Raw genomic sequence first — 6,000 nt, 5'->3', positions numbered from 1 at the left:
ATTCTATGTTCTTCATTTTTGGTAAAAATGAAGCCTTATGAAATAGTTTAATAATAGAATTTTGCCTTCTAGCACTGATTAATAATTGCTAATCTTAAAGCCCAAACGAAATTTTTACTTTCTGATGATAGACGCCAGTCGTATTCTCGTCTTAGGGGTCTAAAAATAAGGCTCTCTTCGGTACGTCAGGTCTCCATAGCTGAATCTATATATACACTGAGTCGGCTGCTGCCCCAGCCATCGGCTGTGAACAGCTTTGCAGTCAAAGGCTGCAGCAACAGGCGGTGCTGGGCCGAGCCGCCCTCAGTGTGAGGTCAGGGCGATGCACACACAACCATTCGTCTTTATAAGATATATTCATAGCAAACAGCTCCTGACGCTATTCTGAGACAATGTCCAAATTTCGAATTATTTTTGACTGAGTAGTAGACAATGACACGATTGAAAAGAGATAATATCAGGTCCCTCAAGGACCAATACTAGGCCCGCAATTAATGTTTTTTATATGTACAAGACATAACCTTCCCGTTCTCTCAAAGTAAGGACCATCTTTAAGCAGACGATCTTCAACTATATTTGAGCGACAGATAAGAATAATCTAAAGCTTGTTAAATGCTCTATAAACACACATCTTAAAGACATCAATGATTGAATCACTGAAATCGTATTTAATCTCTATTCTAATGAATGACAAGTCATCTACATAGCTTGTCAGAGGAAGAATATTTCGTCTTTGCGCGAACCCTTTCCCACGGGTCTTTAGAAATAAAACAGGAACCTTGATATTTTTAATAACAATTTAATAGCCTTCATTGTTTCATGTCATTTACAAGAGTTCCGTACTCAGTCAAGATGATCATCATCAAATATAAAATTTAAAAAATATAAATTAAAAAACGTGCAGTATCTAACAAATCTCATGTAACAAATCTATATGTAAACTACACTCTATGACAAAAAACGACGCACCACGAAGCGATAATCCTTGTGGTTTACTTGTACAGACAAACAGTTCATTACAATTTCAGAAAAAATGGATGTTTTATTCAAAAGAAAGAGCTTTACGAATTGCGCAAATCAATAACGCATTGGCCCTCCTCTGGACCTTACACAAGCTGTTATTCGGCTTGGCACTGATTGATAACCTTATTGTATGTCCTCCTGAGGAATATCGTATCAAATTCTGTCAGAATAGCACGGTAGATCGTCATAGCCCCAGTTCGTTGGAGAGTCCTGCCCATAATAGTCCAAACGTTCTCAATTGGGGAAGGATACGCCAACCTTTCTGGCTGAAGTAGGGTGCGGCAAGCACGAAGAACACCAGAAGAAACTCTCACCGTGTGCGGGCGAGCATTATCTTATTGCAACATAAGCCCGGGATGGCTTGGCAAGAAGGTCAATAAAACAGGGTGTGCAACGTACAGCTGTGCTGTAAGGGCGCCGCGGTTAATCTGAGGAGTCCTGCTATGGAAAGAAATGACACCCCAAACCATAGCTCCGGGCTGTCGGGCCATTTGGCAGGTGATAGTCATGTTGGTATCTAACAACAGTCCGGGGAGTTCAAAAATGGTTCAAATGGCTCTGAGCACTATGGGACTCAACTGCTGAGGTCATTAGTCCCCTAGAACTTAGAACTACTTAAACCTAACTAACCTAAGGACATCACAAACATCCATGCCCGAGGCAGGATTCGAACCTGCGACCGTAGCGGGCTTGCGGTTCCAGACTGCAGCGCCTTTAACCGCACGGCCACTTCGGCCGGCGAGTCCGGGGAGTCTCCAGACACGTCTTCACTGGTCATTGAGGCTCAGCTCGAAGCAGGACACCGCACGGAAGACAAGTCTGCCCTAGTCAATGATATTCGAGGCAGAAGATAGATGTATTATAGTTTTTTAGATATTGCAATTGTTTTCCCAGATCGGATGATGGTCATGTTGACTCGGTTCGGAAATCTTGTAAATGATGTGAAACAGTGAAGGCTATTAAACCGTTATTAAGAATACGGTATTTTTCTGCCGGAGTATGTATAAGTTGTTTCATATGTCGCACAAGCATAGAAATATACTGCAGGAAAAACAAATTTGTGCAGACTTTTAGATGTTTCCTGTTTACTCAAGATTCATTATTGCCACAGCCCCTATGGAGTACATGAAATCATTAGATTTGCAGATCAATAGCACATACGATTCTGAGGCACCAGGCATCGACCCATGCTGAAACACGCATATCAGTACGTGGGGTTCCCCAATCCCCCCCCCCCCTCCCCCTCCATGGGCGGCAACGCAGGCACTCACTCTGGCATCTTGTCTATCGTAAGATAGCTGGGATACGCTATTCCACGCCTGCTCGAACATTTCATGTAGTTCTGTAGGAGTTGTTGTTTGGCGAGTCGTACAAGTCACTTCTTATCCGACCATATCCCAGACACGCTCCATTGGAGACAAGTCCGGAGATCGTGCTGACCAGGGAAGTTGCTGCACATCTTATAGAGCGCGTTGAGCTTCTCGGGCATTGTGTGGGCGACAGTTATTCTTCTGGAACAACACATCGCCTTCCTGTTGCGACAATGGCAAAAGAAACGGTTTAAAAACATTTTAGACATACCCAGCACTGGTTAGCCTCCCCTCCAGAAAAATTAAAGGTGAAGGACAGTTCTAGCTTATCGCACCCAGACCTTAAGACCTGGGACGGGGTCAACATATCTTGGACTAATGCTGTCTACGACACAGCGCTGACAAGGTCTATGTCTTATGCGCAAACGAACATCACTTGCGCGCAGGCAGAAACTGCTTTCGTCGCTGAAGACTACGGCGCGCCATTCCATCTTCCAAGTGATCCTCCGAGGCACATCTGGACTCACAAGCCCTCTTATCTGTCCTATGCTAGCTGTACCATGTGCCACTGTTGCCCTTACAGCACGACGATCCTGGTGGGCGCCTGTGTTGCGTGAACGTCCAGAACGTCGTCTACAGGTGTGAAAATACTCACGTGACGACCGATACTGCACAACTGACGCAGCTCGTACAACTTGCATGTCAATTTTCCGAAAGGACTGTCCCGCCACTAGGAAGACCACAATTACACCACTTTCAAACTCGTTGGCTACAGGAAGCACGGGTGCGTCTCCGCGGCATGGTTGCCTGCTTGCTGCAGACGTCTGCACCACTCTAAGCCTTCCAGATGTCAGCTCTCCCTACTAAATAGTAGACACAGATTGAGCTCTGGCAGCTATGCCAGAGTCCTATCTGTTGGCGGACGACCTTGAAATCATTATCAGAACATCTGCTATCCCCCAGGTGGCATATGCCGTCATCGAATCGAAATCGACGGTGTATTTTACCTAGCGGTATAAAATGAAAAATTTATCAGCGCGTACCATACAATGACAATAAAAAGTAATCAATAAATACGAAAAATGACATCTTTTCCACAGACTGTTGTTTTAAAATGGCTTTTTATTAAATACTGCTAGGTATTTCCGAGCTGTTCTCATTGTCAAGTGCTTAACAGATGCTAATACATCGTTCTCGTTAGTGGTATAGAACAAACGGTACATGCCCTTTACGATTAATGCTTAACATGTGCACGCATGTGGCGCAACATCAAAAAACTGTATTTATGTCTAGGGTGTGGATTCTGAAGTGGTGTATACTTGCGACTATGCTATGCATGAATCGTGCATGGCATGTAACTTTTCTTTTCTACCGCGAAAATGAGACAGCGACATCTGTTATTCACTTGAGAATGAGAAAGCTCAAAATTAGCTAGCCATGCTTAATAGAGGACCATATTAAAATAATTCACCCTTCATATTTATCGAGGCTATGGTGCCCACTAAGAAGTCAATCAATAAATTAAAAAAAAAAGACGCTAAAACTTCCTGTCAGATTAAAACTGTGAGCCAGGATGGGAATCGAAACAAGGGCATTTCTCTTTTGCAGGAAAGTGCCCTATCGACTAAGCTATCCAGGCACGACTCACGATCCACCCTCATAGATTTATGTTCCAGAAAAAAGACGCCTTCAGTAAATTACAACAACAATGCTTCAACATAACATACAAAGCCTCTATGGTCTCATATATTATGAACGTAAGTAACGAGACAACAAAAGGATTAACATCTGTATGACCTTTCCGAGCTGAAGCAAACGAACCTGAGAAGATCATATTATTATTTTGCTACAGTAAACACACAACTGGGTTTTCCGGATTTTACGTCATGCCTCGTATTTTAATTGTAGTCTAGTGAACAATCTATTTTGTCGCTATTTACTGGGTTATCGCACTAGTCTTATCTTAAAGAGCATCACACACCATAGCAAATAGCCGTATATGATTCTACGTAACAGTTATGGCACACACATTTATTTTATATTTTCTTTTTACAGGCCTATAAAATTAACAGATATGAAGAAAAAAAAGAAATGATCAATTATAAAAAGGCAACACTTCATAATTATCTGTAGTTGATATGAAAATAGATGTGCCAATAAAATTAGAGCATAGTTGGTAACTGACATAAAAATTTTATTCAGTAAATTCTTAATTCTCTGCTACCGAATTATCCGCGACCTACTTACCTCAATTCAAAATGGCTCTGAGCACTATGGGACTTGACTTGGATTTCTGGTTAGATGAGTATAGGGCAATATCAACAGCAGCAGACCATGTTATAGCGGGAGCAGGGTTCGTTATGAATAGGAAGATAGATAAGAGAGTGTGTTGCTGTGAACAATTCAGTGATAGGACTATTCGCATGAAAATCAACAGGAAATCAGCACCGACAACGATAGTTCAGGTGTACATGCCAACATCCCAAGCTGAAGATGAAGAGATACAGAAAGCATATGAGGATATTGAAGGGTAAATCAGTACGTAAATGGAGATGAAAATCTAATACTCAGGGGGACTGGAATGCAGTTCTAAGAGAAGGAGTAGAGGAAATGGTGCAGGAGATATGAGCTTGGGACAAGGAATGAGAGAAGAGAAAGACTAATTGAGTTCTGTAATAAATTTCAGTTAGTAATAGCATCTGTTCAATAATCACAAGAGAAGGAAGTATACTTGGAAAAGGCCGGGTGATATGGGAAGATTTCAGTTAGATTACATCGTAGTGGCACAGAGATTCCGAAATCAGATACTGGATTGTAAGGCGTATCGAGGAGCAGATATAGACTCAGATCACAATGTAGTAGTGATGAAAGTAGGCTGAAGTTTAAGAGATTAGTCAGGAAGAATCACTACGCAAAGAAGTGGGACACGGAAGTACTAAGGAATAACGAGATACGCTTTAAGTTCTCTAAAGCTACAGACACAGCAACAAGGAATAGCTCAACAGACAACACAGTTGAAGAGCACACATCTCTAAAAACGGCAATCACAGAAGTTTGAAGGAAAAACATTGGTACAATGAAGATAGTTGTGAAAGAAGAATGTTCAGGGAAATTCAGGAGTACAGAAACACAAGTCGCTTAGGAATGAAAGAAATAGGAAGTGCAGGGAAGCTAAGACGAAATGGTTGCATGAAAAAGTGAAGAAATCCAAACAGAAACGATTGTCGGAAGGACTAACTCAGATTAAAGGGGAGTCAAAGCAACCTTCAATGAAATTAAAAGCAAGGAAATTCTCTATCAAAAGCAGAGGAGAGAACGGATAGATGGTGAAAGTACATTGAAGTTCTCTACAAGGAGGAAGATTTGCCTGATGTGACAGAAAAATAAACAGGAATCGCTTTAGAAGAGATAAGGGATCCCCTATTAGAATCAGAATTTAAGAGAGCTTTGAAGAACTTAAGATCAAATAAGGCAGAAGGCGTAGATAACATTCCATCAGGGTCATTGGGGGAAGTGGCAACAAAATAACTATTAACGTTGGTGTATATAATGTACGAGTGTGGCGACATACCATCTGACTTTCGAAAAAATATCATCTACACAATTCCGGAGACTGCAAGAGTGACAAGTGCGAGAATTATCGCACAATCAGCTTAACGGCTCATTC

Source organism: Schistocerca americana, chromosome 5 (genome assembly GCF_021461395.2).
Source record: "Schistocerca americana isolate TAMUIC-IGC-003095 chromosome 5, iqSchAmer2.1, whole genome shotgun sequence".
NCBI classification, from domain to species: domain Eukaryota; kingdom Metazoa; phylum Arthropoda; class Insecta; order Orthoptera; family Acrididae; genus Schistocerca; species Schistocerca americana.
This window is presented reverse-complemented; position numbering follows the sequence as displayed.